The 13,964-nt window shown below is 40.9% G+C and overlaps 1 protein-coding gene across 2 annotated transcripts in view; it reads left to right on the top strand.

Moving 5' to 3' along the window:
* The window catches only part of flrt1a (fibronectin leucine rich transmembrane protein 1a), a 73,273-nt gene that overhangs the window by 39,481 nt on the left and 19,828 nt on the right, over positions 1 to 13,964 (top strand). For both annotated transcript variants that reach the window (XM_049592976.1, XM_049592977.1), the window contains exon 2: positions 3,363 to 3,566. The gene's annotated coding sequence lies outside the window, so the exon portion shown is untranslated. The remainder of the gene's footprint in view (positions 1 to 3,362; positions 3,567 to 13,964) is intronic.

The raw sequence follows: 13,964 nt of genomic DNA, 5'->3' as shown, positions 1-13,964 counted from the left end.
AACATGGGGGGTCTCTGGGGATTGACTCGCTTCTGGAGCCAGCCCCAAGTGGCCATTTAAGGAACTGCAGCTTTTGGCACTTCCACGTAGGTTTCAGTTTTCAGCCACGGAGGTTGCTGCTTGGTATTACTCCTGTGTGCCACTTTGATTGGACTCAGTATACTGCACTGACACCTGGCATAGAGGATTGTTTAATCACAACCCAGCCGCATAACTGATGTGGAATTAAATCATAGGCGAGGTGCACTGTCTGCCCAGCACGTAGATATCTGGCAGCCGTTGCAGTTGTTTCAGTTCCAGTTTAGTAGCAAGATTACATTTCTGACTCCAAGTACAGATTCTCATCCACATCTTGTAAAGTATTTATCTACATCGGGAGTTTTCAAACTGTGAGGCACGTCTCCCCAGGGGGGAGCGTGAGAGACATGAGGAGAAGATGCTGACTGAGGTGAAAGGGACAGGTGTAGCTGCAGGTGTCTAAAAACAGTGGGAAGTTAGTTATTTTTGGCCTACTGGTTTGGTCCAATCACCAACACAATCAACAGTTGAAGCAGCAGCAGTGGTTGTGACAAACAGTCAGAGGAGGCAATTACTAAACTTCAAAACTGTTAGTGCACGGCTGTCGCAATTAGCATAAGAAATTGCACTTGTTCTCTGAGCTGTAACTCTGTCACATTTGAACACACACTACACACATTTCTAGATTCAGTGTGACTTTCACTTATGGAAAATATCATTATCTTAACTAGGGATATCAATTTCGGTCAATATTGTTTTTGATAGCTCGGCACCCTCTAACCAGTAACCCACAGGTTCATTTTTAAGGAAAAAACCCTCCCTAAACCCCAAAATGATGTGAATAGGGCTACAAGAGACCTTTTCTTTCAGTCCGGTGCCCCACTGACTCAGAGAGCTTTAGCGCTGCATTTCAAAGTGCTACCCAGTTAGAGGTAGTGAAATTTTAATGTTTTGTGATGTAAAGCTAGCAGCTAGCTGCGTAAACACAGCGCTCACTGCCCACCCTCCTGTCTCCACTGGTTAGCTAACATCAGCCCTGGCCGCTCTACACTCTGCACTCCCCAGGTCGGGTTGGAGCTGAGTTAGCTAGTGGCTCTGCTCACTTAAGATGGTCACTGTGCTGTGGAAACATGGTGGCCACCCTCTGGTCTACCATCAGGTCACTCCAGTAAGCAAGCAGCTTCATTTTGAGCTGCAAAACCCCTTCAGCATTGTTAACTGGTGTTAGCACCACCAGTGGTGCTGACACGGCTAACAGTGCTAACAGAACTAAAGTGATGCTGAAGGGGGGGAGGGGGGTTGCAGCTGAGCTGCTTACTCACTGGGCTACCTGGGGGGATGCTGGAGGCTGGCCACCAATGTTTCAACAGCAACACATGGGGCAGGATGGTGTCTGCTGAATTTGTGGCGCCGCTACCTAGCTTCCACCTGACCCGGCTGGGGTGCAGTGCAGAGCGGCCAAGACTGACCATTGGAGACCATGTGGGCACTATGTTCCTGCATGTTTATGCTACTAACTGGCTGTCTGTCTCCCACCAGATCTGGGTGGTGCACAGTGCAATTAACTGAAGAGTAGCAGAATTATCCGATAAACAGACATGCATAGCTGGTCAAAATTATTCTCAGCGGTTAACCAAGCAAACATTCCTAATCTCCACTCATCATAAATAATTTGCATAGAAATCCGAGGTAAAAAGATGCTCCTTATAACTTCAGAACTTACCTGAGACTCATCATGTTTTTCAGTTTTCTTGATAATTGTCTGTTCCTCCATGGGAACACTGCAAACAGGAACGGGTAATAGCTCATTCTGCATACTTTTAGTGGTGCCAAATTCGGTGGAGATGCATGCCAAAATGTTGGTATTACACATTTCTGCAAACCACAGATACGTGATATTTGTACTGTGTTATGTAGCTGATACATTCTTCATGTTTCAACAGTGCTGTGATTAATGTGTGGTTAGGTTTAGGCACAAAAACCACTCTTCATGGCACTATCTCTGCTAGAAAAACAGGAACGAGTCACTCTGAAGCACCCAAGTTTGGTGCCTAAGAGGCCACTGGAAACAAAGCAATGACCCACGAAATAACAGTTAGTTTTGTTGTTTGTTGGTCTTAAACAGGTGTCGTCCGCAGACCGCTGCAGTCTTACCTAGGTGACACCCCATCCACCATCCCCTAAACCTCCAAAGTCAGCTCATGTACTATGTCATTTTAGTAATGCTGATATGATAAGTATGAAGCGTGCACATGTAACTGTGTAATGCAGAGTTAGGGGGGCCCCAGACTTTGAAAACCAGATCTACAAGAATACCTTTTGCAGATACCTTGTTGAAATGATCCTACAGGTGTCCTTGTAAGTTTGTTTGTTCTGACAAAAAGATTTTTACAGACCTCATTGATGGCAGCATGTTCAAGAATTTCACTTTTAGATGTCTGATCAGATGAGATTTGGTTTCACGACAAAAGGAGTAAGTTGAACTGACTCGAAGGAAGATGGCGTGCTGTCTCATGTCACAAAGCAGTCGATGCTTGCTGTGAGAAAGAGACCCGATCAGCATCGATGTGAAGGGAAGACAGTGAGATCAGGGCGGAGGGGGCTGCTGGCAGAGTTTCAAGGCCTCGTCTGGGAAAACGAGAGAGATGGTTGGTGGTGGTTGGTAGTCGAGAGCCTCAGATGTCATTAGCCATTTTCTTTTCCATGTATGTGACAAAATCCTCAAAGCGGAGGTGTGAGGGAGCTCGAGGAGAGATGAAGACTGTAGTTTTGTGAGGTTGCTTTGGTGGATGTTTCACGTCAACATATTTTAGTGAGATTTATATCATTCTTTTAACACTCTAATGCTCTTTTTAGTTTATTTAACAACCTTATGACTATCAAGGCGATGCAATCATCAGCTTAGCGTAAAAGAGCACAGCATTAAATTTGATGGAAAAATCAAAGGAAAAGAAATGGGTTTTTAAAGTTTGCTGACTTTATACTTTTATAATTGGCATTAAAACCACTTAAACAGCAAATTCAGTCACTTCTTTTCTTTTTTTAGAGGGTTTATGATTAAATTGAGTCACCATTATTGCAAATGCACGTCTGATTTATTTGAAATAAATGTAATGAATGTTTAGTAAATGAAGAATAAATCATTTAATCCTCCAACCAAGAGTAGATTAAGAAAAGTAATAAAGACAGAAACGGACAAACAGCAGAAACACACATGACAGTCGTGCAGAGAGATCTGTAATGCCATTATAGTTTCATCAGAAAGTGTACCATCTTGACATTGATTGGCGTTGATGGTCAGCTGTGTTCCCTTGTGATTTCTCTGTCACTCTGTTTCTCCACAGAGAGCCAACATCAAAGCTGAACATAAAACACTGGAGGAAGAGTTGTTTTGGAAGAAAGAGAGAACACACCCATACGAGTTTATGGACTACGTGTCGACAAAAGCCAGAGAAGAAACAGTTTGCAGGCTTTGAAGGAGTCGTGTTGGGAAGAATAGTGCAAATGGTGCTGCAGCACCTCCTTCCCTGGCAGCCCCACTTCAAAAAGTAAGCATTGCTTCACTTATTCTTGATTTTGTCAGTGCATTTAAGATATCTGAGCAGTTTCAACCTTTTCATATGTGATCAAACTATAGCAAAGTATTTTCTTTTGTATTTAAATGTATGACTAACTGATGCTCACTTGTATTATCTCTTTATGCTATTTTAAGCTTATAGCCTTACAGCGTTCCTTTTCTCAGAAAAATGGATGTCTGTGGACCTTTGAAAAACCCAGACAGTCCATTTATGACACATGATGTTTACCATACACTAGATACTTTGAAAAGACTTAAAAGACTAAAATCTGATACACTCTCACATCTAAAAACAAGGTGAGTTTTTAGTCACACGCTACAAGATTTTGCAATGAAAAATTATGTTGTGCTGGTGGAAAATATCATGCCAAACTCCCTTTAAGAAATATGACATATTAGCAATTATTTACATAATAATAATAATGCTAATAATAATCTTTATTTATATGGCACCTTTCAAAACACAGTTACAACGTGGTGTAAAATAAAACCAAACACATTTGAAACACAAGGAGAATATAACAAATAACACGTCATAAAATGTCACCAAAGTAAAAGATAAAATAAGGAAGGCCAAAACTAAAATCAAGATGATAAATGGGAAATAAATCAATAAGATAGCAATAAAATAGACAGACAGCTCAAATAAACTCAGGATATGCTTTCTGATAGATGTACGATTTTAGGAGAGACTTAAATGAAGCCAGTGACTCAGACAGCCTGATATCCTCAGGCAGGTCATTCCAGAGCTTCGGGGCCCTGATTGCTTCAAAAGATAGTTTCAAAAACTAAGATTTCTCACTTAAATAAGAGCTGATTGGTGGATAAGACTAAATTAAACACAGACTCTTCTTCTCACCACAACTACACCAGTTTCTCCTCCTTTTCCCCAGAACAAGAGAAATGAGACTTGTTCACTAATTGCGCCTCCCCTGGAGTCCTCTCCGTGTTTACTGTCTACCCAGCTTACTGCCGGGGAGAGCACAGCTATTGATTGTTGACAATGTTCAAGCCACTGAACTTCGCCATTTGCATGAGCCAAGACTACAAACGTGCAATAATATTGAATATGTTCGATTTTATCGGAATGCCAGGATGAGAAAAAGATTGGATTTAGGGGCGTCTACTGGCAGAATGGTTTATAATGTTCACAGGTATGTTTTCATTAGTTTATAATCACCTGAAAATAAGAATCGTGTGTTTTTGTTACATAGGAATGAGCCGTTTATATCCACATATGGAGCGGTTCCTTTACCATAGAGGGTGCCATGTTCTGCTACAGTAGCCCAGAACAGACAAACCAAACACTTAAACCAAGCGATTGGGTTCATGGGAGCGAGTCACAACTCTAGCAAAACTCTCATGAATATATTCTGACATTGGAAATTTGTCTGTGACAGTGGAATCTCTTGACAAAGTCATTTGGTGTAAGGCTGGCATAACAGTGTTCTGAAGATATTTCGCAAGTCTCCTAAGACTCTTATGTCCAACTGGATGAAAAATAGTCTGTCCTCTGCACGCTTTCCTAAGTTGTACCTCTTTTCCTCCAATCCAAACAAAGATCCATCCATCCATCCATTTTCATAACCGCTTATCCTCTTGAGGGTCCCGGGGAGGCTGGAGCCTATCCCAGCTGACACTGGGTGAGAGGCAGGGTACACCCTGGACAGGTTGCCAGACTATCACAGGGCATAAGTGCTTTTCTAGTATATAAGTATATAACCAGTATAACACCAGATCCATGCGCTGCCATCTGGGCGTAACCCTCCACCTCCTAACTCTGTCCCACTTACAACTAAAGACAAAACAAAATGGCATGGTTGTTGCAAAATAAATATTTTAACTCTTTGGAAACCTGAGGCTGTGCCTTCTTTGAAGACCTGGCCAGCAGAAATTGCCAACTTGTTTTTTTTTTCCTAACAGTAACTTTATTGATTTTCAACAACAATAAACAAAGACATACACACATCCACATATACACAAACAAGCAAAAGAAAACACCAGAACAAAATCTTGGTACAACCACAGAGTATTTAACACACACATGTAATCCATCCCCGACCCCAAAAGTATGAATTTCAAGATAAATGAATAAATAAGATAGAATGAATAAAAAAGAATTAAATTAATAAATGAGAGAGGAGGGTAAATAAATAAATGAAAATAATAGGGAGAAGAACATTATAAATTACAGGTTGAGGATCATGCAATACAACACACTTCAGTTTAAGTACAGGTTATATTAATGTACAAATTTTGACAACAATTAACAAGAAAAAAAAGAAAACTTTCCATTCTGTGGTTGGTGTCGACTGCTCTGCTTAACGCACTACTTTGTGTCCTATAAGAGCATGTTTGTGGCTCTGTTGCTTGGTTACAAAACAGCAAATCCTAAACAAAAAAAAAAATTACCAATATATTGACAGTTCTTTCCAATGTTTTAGATTTTCGGAAAAAATAATTTGTTAATATTTTTGCTTGTGTTTTACAAGAGGAGCGAGGACACGTGGATTTTGTACAGCAAATGTAATTTCATTCAGATGATTAGAGGAGATTCTAGGATTCTGTAAATACCTTCAGACTTTGAGTGTTTTTTCAAGATCATCTTAGTTTTTCAAAGACGGACGAGTAATTATTTTTCAGAGAAACGGAAGCTTAGCGCTGCTTCTCAAATGAATGAACTTGACTATTTTAACCCTATCTAACCTTTGAAATGGGATCAAAATTTCAATTAGCCTACAACAGAATCACTTTTATAAAATGCACCAAATGCAATACAGTTACTGAAACTGTCTCTGTATATTTTTATATAAAAAAAGACTCTCATTCATCTGGAAAAGCTGAAAGTTACAGGACCTTAAAACTGTAGCAAACAGAAACCAAGCTTGCGGAGCACCTTGACTGTACCACCTTCTCAAATGGTGGCAGTAATTACATAAGAGATAAATGAAGCCATTAAACAAACTAACACTTATCAACGGTTAACAGTGGGCAATAAAGCTCGATTATCCCCCTCATTTTCTCCTTTTGGGCAGGAGGCCAAAGTAAGCAATCAGTAAAGGTTGCACTAAAAGCCAGCACCCATTAATGAAAGATACTAACTCCATGACTGCCTCAATTTGTTTTTCGGTTCCAAAGCCAACAGATTTCTGTCCAGAGGGCAAGATTTTGTACTGGTTTCCAAATATAAGCTGAGATTCTGAGAGGAAGGTGACATTACATTTAATAATAATAATTTCCACAGCTTCTCAGTCAGCAAAAATATTATCTGTTCAGTGTTTTGAAGCCAGTCTGACCAGATTTCAGGGGTGAAAGTGAGATCATGTGGAGTCATGAGAGAGTGAAGAGCTCTGGACGACTGTGTGAAACGTCCTGGGATTCAAAGCAACTTTTGCTTGAGATCTGAACACTCCCACAGCTGATGTTTCATGCAGGAGAATCCCACACACACACACGCACTAAGAACTCAAAGTCAAGGATCTTTTCTGAGCCCCGGAGGCGGCCTGTATCTATTTATCCACTGAGATTTCTCATATGGTGAAAGACAAACGTATGCAGCTCTGAACACACAAACAAAAGCCTGCATAAATGCACTAGTGCTTTAAAACCACAGCTACAGGTACATCTCACAAGGAAACATTTCCTCATGTTTAATTTAAGTACATTTATTCAACAGCTCCATAATTATTTGTTGCAAAGCTGCATTGCTGCGGATTTCAAACAAGATTTCATTAGATAAAAGTAGATTTTACAACCAGAATAAATGCTGGCATTGTACGTTTCTGCAAACCACAGATACATGACATTTGTATGTTATTATGTAGCCCGTATATTTCTTTATGTTTCAACAACACTGTGGTTAACGTGATGTTAGGTTTAGGAACAAAAACCACTTGGTTGTGGTTGGGATGAGATCATGTATGGTGCAAAACTTTGGGTGGCATGATCTTTGCTGGAAACACAGCAATGTCTCAATAAAAACACAGCCTCTTTTCATAGCACTATCCCTGCAGAAATCGCAGGGATGGCTCAGTAAAAACAACAGCTTTAGTGGCGCTATCCCGGCATGAAACACAGCAATAGATTCATGAAAAACAACCACTTTTTATGGCACTATCTTTGTAGAACATGCAGTGATAGCTTGGTAAAAAAAACCTGCCACTATGCTCGGTGGAAACACAAAAAAACACCCACGTTTGCAGGCTACAAAGCCGCTTGAAACGCAGAGATTACTCATTTAAATACAACTGCTTTTTATGGCACTATCCCTGTCGATAATGCTATAAAACACCCACAGTTGCTGGCCAAAGAGGTGCCGGAAACAAAGTGATGTCTCAGAACAAAAACATGTACTTTTTGTGACACTATCAAAAAAGGCAGCAATGGCTTGGTACTATCCTCAGTGGAAACACAGCAATGTGTCTGTGAAAAACAACCACTTTTCGCGGCACTATCTTTGCAGAACATGCAGTGATAGCTTGATAAAAAAAATATGCTCATTTTTGTGGCACTATCCCCGTTGATAATGTTAAAAACACCCACAGCTGTTGGCTACAAAGCTGCTGGAAACGCAGGGATGACTCTCTAAAATAGAACCACTTTTCATGGCACTATCCTGGCAGAAACTGCAGTGATGATTTGGTAAAAAGTAATTGCTTTTTGTGGCACCATCCCTGTTAATAGCACTAAAAAACACCCAAATGTGTTGGCTGAAGATCCGCTGGAAACACAGTGATGGCTCAGAACAAAAACACATACTTTTTGTGACACTATCATGGCAAAAAAGGCAGTAATAGCTTGGTAAAAAATACAACCACTTTTTCTCGGCACTATCTTTGCAGAAAATGCAGCGATAGCTTGGTAAAAAAAAAAAAAAGCTGCCACTTTGTGTGGCACTATGTTCGGTGGAAATGCAAAAAACACCCAAGTTTGTTGGCTACAAAGCCGCTGGAAACGCAGTGATGACTCACTAAAATACAACTGCTTTTCATGGTACTATCCTAGTAGAAAGTGCAGTGATGACTTGGTATAAAAAAATTTGCTTTTTGTGGCACCATCCCTGTTAATAGCACTAAAAAACACCCAAATGTGTTGGCTGAAGATCCGCTGGAAACACAGCGATGGCTCAGAACAAAAACACATACTTTTTGTGACACGATCCTGTTGGCTTAAACGCCTGTGGAAATGCAGTAACGCCTTGCTAAAAAACAATTGGTTTGTTGATTGTTGGTCTCATACAGTGGTCTGCAGCTTGACTTGATGTCTTGCCTAGGTGTTCCCACTACATCACGTTATAAATGTTGATATGATGCATGTATGGTATTTGAAACATACAAATGTAATGTATCTGTGGTTTGCTGATACGTAGGCTACAATGTGAATGTTTTTTTTTTCTGGTGACTGGGCTGAGATTTGAACAGGATGGTATTTGTTATTTCAATCAGTCAAAAGACAGTGTGTATTTTCTTTAGATTTCTATTGGAACAATATAAAGTTTAAACTGTTTAAAATGGGATTAAGCAAATGTTGCATGAAGAGAGTGTTATAAGGAGGAGGTAAAGAGAGAGACGCTGCTACAGATTGAATGCTATGGAACAGAATATGCAGAAAAAGAACAAAATCGCAAATGGAAAGACAGAAACATTAAATTTAATCAATACAGATGATTTGTTTTTTAGACATTTGTGAATGCAACACGAACAGGTGACAGACCAGACAAAAGTGAAAGGAAGATGTGATTGTAAAGAAAGGTGTGATGATGAAGCAGAAGAAAACTGGGTCTCAGTCTGCTGCCTCATCGTCCTACAAGCCGCGTACACTGGAGGGGAGGAATTATGGCAGGGAGAGCGAGCAGAAAAACCTGTTTCTTCTAACTATAAAAAAAAAAACAGAACTGCTTTTGTTCAATCGATGCAGACTGAAATTGAGTTGTCCAGGCAGTGTGTACGAAGACGTGCACAAACATGTTTTGATTTTGGGAAGTACAGTGTGGGATTTGATGTGTAAATTGTGATGTGGAGGGTGCAGATGAGAATGTGAGGATCCAAGTAGCCGGCAGGGAGGTGAGTAATACAGTAGATTGGGAGCAGCAGGCTGAGATCACGGCACCACAACATGTGATGGAAACTGGCCTATGATCTGCTTGTACTTTCTATTTTGGTGAATTTGGATTGAAATGTTCTTGTGGCCAAGGACAAGTCGAATTGAATTGTTTCCATGAATAGTCACAAAGTCAAAAATATATTAGGCTGGAAGAATATGCACAGTATAACTGAGAAGTTAAGCCAAAATCGTACTTGACACAATTTGCAGTGGAAATGGTCTTGCTACATCTGTGTCACTGAAAAGCAACAGATTACTGAGCCTTTTTTTAACTTACCTGCATCAGACACTTAGAGGAGGAATCACAGGCAGCTAGTCACAGTTCCTTATAGGGATGCACGATATTGGATTTTTTGCCGATATCCGATATACCGATATAGGACAACTCATTTTTCCAATGACCAATACCGATATTGATATATCCCCTTTTTTCCCCACCTACTTTTAGTGATCATAAAGTCTCTCCTGTCGTAGAGTTAACATCATATTACACATGCATGCTCTTATCATGACGGCCCAACAGCGGATACAGACATGAAATGCAATACTTTTCAATGTATGTTATATTCATTCATTGTGCAAAATAAGAAAAAGCATGTTGGTTGATTCATTTTAAAGCCAATATCAGCTGATACTGATGATGTACATTATCATGCATCCCTAGTTCCTTCAGTCTAGCGAGTTGACAGTTCTTTGTGATATCAGGCAAAGATCAGTATTTAGACGTTTTAAAAATCTAATAATGATATATAGGCCAATAGTACATGATTTTTTTTACATAAACACATGGTGGCATGGTGGTACAGTGGTCAGCATTGTCGCCTCAAGGGTTCCTAGTTCGCACCCAGGGTGGGGGAGCCCTTCTGTGCAGAGTTTGCATGTTCTCTCCGTGGCAGTGTGGGGTTTTCTCCGAGTACTCCGGCTTCCTCCCACAGTCCAAAGACATGCAGGTTAACTGGTGACTCTAAATTGTCCGTAGGTGTGAATGTGAGTGTGAATGGTTGTCTGTCTCTGTGTGTCAGCCCTGTGATAGTCTGGTGACCTGTCCAGGGTGTACCCTGCCTCTTGCCCAATGTCAGCTGGGATAGACTCCAGCTCCCCCGCGACCCCTAACAGGATTAGCGGTTATGGAAGATGAATGAATAAATGAACTTAACATAACTAGAAAAGTGCACACAGTAGAGTGCGGATCTCCACCAGGTCTGTCTGGGAGCATGTTGGTGGGGAGCAGGGAGTGCAGGGCAGGCTTTGTGTCCACTGCGTATGCATGACAGTAGTGGAATTAATCTCACTCAGTTGTCCCTTCTGGCTCCCTTACAGTCATCAAAGATAACAAAAACGTGGATTTATACATCGGTCTTGTCAAATTTTTTTAACATATTGGGTGTGGAATTAATCTGCAGATGCTCCGGATCAAAATGAGGCCAAACTTTTCTACGGATGTCAGTTTTTGAACCTCTACAAAGGTCAAAATGTGTCCTGCAGCAGACAGTAGGGCTTGTTGTTGGCAAATTCGCAATGCAGATGGTGAGATGGTGAATTGAGGCCAGATGACATGTAATGTATAGATCCTCTTCGTCATAAACAATCAAACCAGCAGAGTTTTTTTGCTAGTGAGCCATAACTATTCCAAAAGCACCTTTAAATTGTGAAAGATACAAGCCAACTCTCAAATATCAAATGTAATTCTGTCCAGCATCAGTGCTGTGTCATCATCACGTTCCCCTCAGAGCGCAGAGGAGATGGCCTGACTGCATGCTGTTGACAATCATGGTCATATGTGTGGGACACCGCAGCTGTTGAAATGCACACAAATAGCATTCAATAATCCAAGAACAGAGCGTCAACAGTGTGCAGTAATAAGTTCCAGTACTGTCCATATATCACCAAATATGACTCGAGTTATTGTGTGTAAAATGGCTGCAGTGACCACAACTGTGCTGTCACTGGAGACACAGCCACACACTCTGCATACTCCAGTCACCTTACGTACATCTTCACCACCTGCACATGCGGATTGTGTAAATTGTCTGGAAATAAAGCCAGTGACAGCTCTAGCCTCTCGCACAGTCATTACACTCCATATCCTCATTATGAGTCCTCATCAAAATGCAGGCTGAGTTCACCGTAACAATACTTAAATAAATAAATTGTGTTTACCCATTAAACTTACATTTTCAAATGATATCTCAGGGTCGGGTACACCACTGATTGTCCCGATCATTTTGGCAAGGTGTGAAGCAATCAGGCTGATTGCTATAAACATATAAATACTGCAGTGACACTCGGTTGTTGCCGTGATTCACTGTAAAGAACCATTTATCATCAGACACATTTGTATGCATCTACAGTCATCAGATACTTTGCATTGACCATTTATGGTTGAATATGGGTATGTAGAGGGCGGGATATGAGGCTGAGCCACGTGCGGACAACTCCAAGTTGATTTGGGATTTGTAAGAAGAACTTGCAGGCATACACACAGTTTTATAAATCAGATTTTTTTTTGTGTTGCCTTTTTGTTATAATGCTATCATGTACACTTTTAGCATGGATCATGCATGCTGGTTTATAAATGAGATCCCAGGACATTTACGGTTCAGCTTGCCAGTGCATTCTGAGCAATGACAAAGTAGGTAAAGGTGCCACCATGTCATTGGTCCAACGGCCCAAAATTCCGAAGCCCTGCTACTCCGCAAAAAGTCCCATTGAATTAAAACTCCATTTCTCCAAGAGCCTGTTATCCCTCCCAAAAAACGCCCATTTCTTCGAAGTTACATTTCTCCGAAAATACATACTCCCTGCTGTTGGTTTCAGTTTCCCAGCGGTGTTTGAGACACTGATCCTAGGCGTTTTTACTGACCCTTTGCAGCATTTCCAGTGACGTTTGAATCACTGATCCTGGGTGTTTTTACTGACCAATCACGGCATTTCTAGCAGTGTTTGAGCCACTGGTTCTGGGTGTTTTTAACTGACCCTTCGCAGCATTTCCAGCAACGTTTGAACAGTAGATTTGTTTTTACTCACTCTTTGTGGCATTTCCAGCGATGTTTGAACCACAGATCTTACTGACCCTTCACAGTAATTCCAGCAACATTTGAGCCACAGATCCTGGGCATTTTTCTGAACTCTTCATGATGTTTCAAGCGAAATATGAACCACAGATCCCAGGTATTTTTATTGACCCTTCACAGCATTTCCAGCGACATTTGAACCACCAATCTTGGGTGTTTTTACTGACCCTTCGTGTCATTTTTACTGACGTTTGAACCACTGATCCCAGGAGTTTTTACTGGCTCTTTGCGCAGTTTCTCAGCGACATTTCAACCTCCAGTCCTAGGTGTTTTTACTCACTTCTAGCGCTGTTTCCAGCAACCTTTGAACCACCTTTCCCGGGTGTTTTTGCTGACCCTTAACAGCGTTCCAACTGACGTTTGAACCACTGATCCCGAGTGTTTTTACTGACTCTTAGGGCATTTCTATCGACGCTTGAAGCACCGATCCCAGGTGTTTTTACTGATCCATCACTGCATTTCCAGCGGTGTTTGAACCACCAGTCCTTGGTGTTTTTGCCAACCTTTTTTGGCGTTTCTCAATGGTGTTTCTCAGTAGCATTTGAGCCTCCGATCCTGTATGTTAATCAGTCCCTCACAGTGTTTCCCAGCGGGGTTTGAGCCACTGAACCCAGGTGTTTTTCACCAACCCATCCCTGCTTTTACAGCGACTTTTGTGCCATCAAATGTGGGTGTTCTAAGCTAAAATATGTTCCTTTCCTAATCATAATGAAGCGTTTTTTGTTCCAAAACCAAACTACACATTCACCACAGTGTTGTTGAAAAATGGAACATATTTACAGAGATATACAAGTCGAAATTTTTTTGTGGTGATCAGGGTGTCTAAGTGTACGGAGAGTAAATTTTTGGAATAACAGGGCTTAAAAGCAAGGAGCATTGTTTTTTGGATAACAGACTTTTGGAAAAATGAGCTTCCAGTCCAATGGGACATTCCTTGAGCTAGTAAAGCTTTAGAATTGTGGGCCATCAGAACAATGAGCAGTCCCTGTAATGGTGACATAGTTTCTAAGTAACCTCAAACTTATTTTAGCATTTCTGCGCTGCCATTTCTTGTTACCTTTCGCCGACATATACACCAGTGCTGATATATCTGCAATAAGCTAATATGGGCCAATGTATCAGTCTACCTCTATATACAAACAATAAATCAAGCTTTACTATAAAAACCTCTGTATGAAATGCCATATACAATT

Source organism: Epinephelus fuscoguttatus, linkage group LG12, assembly GCF_011397635.1.
Source record: "Epinephelus fuscoguttatus linkage group LG12, E.fuscoguttatus.final_Chr_v1".
Lineage (NCBI taxonomy): Eukaryota > Metazoa > Chordata > Actinopteri > Perciformes > Serranidae > Epinephelus > Epinephelus fuscoguttatus.
This window is presented reverse-complemented; position numbering and strand designations above follow the sequence as displayed.